Source organism: Myotis lucifugus, unplaced genomic scaffold (assembly GCF_000147115.1).
Source record: "Myotis lucifugus unplaced genomic scaffold, Myoluc2.0 scaffold_1, whole genome shotgun sequence".
In the NCBI taxonomy this organism is placed as follows: domain Eukaryota; kingdom Metazoa; phylum Chordata; class Mammalia; order Chiroptera; family Vespertilionidae; genus Myotis; species Myotis lucifugus.
Window position 1 is genome coordinate 34,068,739 of NW_005871049.1, and position 2,363 is coordinate 34,071,101.

At 36.3% G+C, this 2,363-nt stretch overlaps 1 non-coding gene across 1 annotated transcript; it reads right to left on the bottom strand.

The window, feature by feature from the left end:
* Positions 1-290: 290 nt before the first annotated feature.
* On the bottom strand, positions 291-424 carry LOC111826623. Its single transcript, XR_002829978.1, has one exon. It is a non-coding gene; the product is annotated as a small nucleolar RNA SNORA38 (small nucleolar RNA).
* Between the last annotated feature and the right edge of the window lie 1,939 nt (positions 425-2,363).

Below are 2,363 nucleotides of genomic sequence, written 5' to 3' on the forward strand. Positions count from 1 at the left end.
AAATTGACACAATTTGGGATATCTTTCTCCTAGCAACTACTGGTAATATTTTTCTTTGTAAAACAGAATCAAGGCCAGAAACCATCTGTATTTTATTCTTGATGATGATGTCCAAGGATCTATTCTTGTATACTCTTGTATATGGTATTGTTGGTATTGTAACAGAATAGGCTGGGTTGTGTGACACAGTGGTAAACTCCAAAACTGCATTGGCTTAAAGCACACATTTACTTATTTCTTGCTTACACTATATTTCTTTCTTTCTTTCTTCTTCTTCCTTTGTTTCCCTTCTATTTGGGATGGTTGATCTTGAACCTGCAGGGAGCAAGCTGGCTCTAGATTTCTCCAAGTCTACATTTCTTTCTTTGCCTCCAATTCTTAGTGTCCAAAGACAGGGAACCACAGACATGCCTTTGTAGGAGGGGCTTACGCTATATTTCTATTGCAGGTAGCAAGTCTGTCTTTGATAAACCCTCAGGGGTCCCAGATGCCTCAGTGCTGCCATTTTAAATATTGTCAATCACCAAGCCAAAGGGAAAGTGGATGTGGTGCAGGGGACACTGCCTCTTAGAGCTTTCACTTTCTCTACTCAGAGAAATTACTTGCTACACCCAATGCCAAGCGCACAGGGAAATACAACCCCACCGTGTGTTGAGAGAGACAGCCTGAAATTTGTGAGCCACCATAATGATTATCACAGGAGCACTATTTACTGATTATACTCTTCCCTCCCAAAGTAATATTACTTTCAGGTGTTCAGAATCTTACTTTGACATTTATGCTAATATGATCAATTGAACAACTTATGATAATGCATTGAATTTAAGAAGCTCTTACATTATCTGTCAGGCATCCTCATAAATCTTAAATATATTCCCTAATTAGACATCTCACTTCTTTAAACTTAGAGAAGTAAATCATTTCATGCTTTGGTAGGAGAGTGATATTGATATAAAATACGTCGGCCTCTGAGGGTAAGGAGTAAGTCTATAATGATGTGGGCATGGATTAAAATGGCATTAACTGTAATAAGTGATTATTAAGCAATCTTTGGAATATTTCTCATATACCTTCATTCATAATCCATCTCATCCATTTTTAAGGGGAAAAAATATGAGGCACTCATGGTTTTTTAATAAATTAGGTTTTAGGAATTTACCGATTGTGGATGGTGTGGGTAGGCCTGAATGTGACAGTGGCAGCACATTCGGGGGAACGCTTCTGCTCAGTGTTTACACAGTACTATTGGAGCCCTTATAAATTAAACCACTGTCTGGCACTCAGCTTGTGAAGAAGGATCTGGCTAATAGCCTATTCCGGCTTGTCTTTCTTTTAGAAAAATTCTGTTGCAAATAACATTGCATTTTCTTTATACCATTCACCTCTAAAGAACCTGATTTTGAGCTTCCTTCCATGGTTTCCTTCAGGCTCTCTGTTTGTGGCTGTTTTGTTTGTGTTGGTGCTTTATTGCTTGCACCTTTAATAGAAGTGAATGTTTTTCTCCTATTTCTTTGTTCAGTACAGAAGGCTGCACCGTGCGTGCTCCTCTGTTCCTTGAATGAATTTCAAACAGTCTTTCAGAACCCCCGCATTGGGGCGACAATGAAAGTAGTCAGTAATTGTTGGTGAAAGCTTTGTAACTCCTGCATCGTATCACAAAATTGAATTGTGAAGAACAAAAGCTGGGCCCTTATCCTCCTTTGTATTCTGAGATGGCTTCCAGAAAGCTTAGGTAAAGTCTGAGTATGTCATTCTGCCAATTTAGCACATGCAATTTAAGACACAATCTGATAGAAATTAATAAGATAATTTGAGAAATTGAATCCGTAGGTAACTAGGAAATATTATCTCTTCCTGGTACATTTGGCTTTCTGTGTCTGAGATTGTAAAATGTTCAGATATTGCAGAACTGAGTAATTGGAGATTTACCAGTACCTATTATTTGCATTCATGACTGCCATAAAATCTCCATAAATTATTGTTTATTATACATTTTTTATGATTTTTTTGAAGGCTGGAGTTATAAATACTTATTTGTTGGGAGCATAAACTGAATCTAATGGTTTTCAACTTTTATTTATTTCCTACTCCATTAACTTTGGTATAACTTACAGAGATACTACAGTACAAATGGAAAACAATACTTGAGAAAATTCAGGATGTAAAAAAAATTATAAATGAGAAAAATAAGGGTATGACAACCATTAAAACCAAGAATTACAGAAAAAAAACAAACATTTATTTGGAGCCAGATATATGATTCTGTATTTCTAAAGCTCACACCAAAATTTCAAAAAAAATGGAGCTTATCAGTCATATTGCTTTCTCTAAAAATTCTTGTTAGTAAGAGCAAGAGAGAGTTC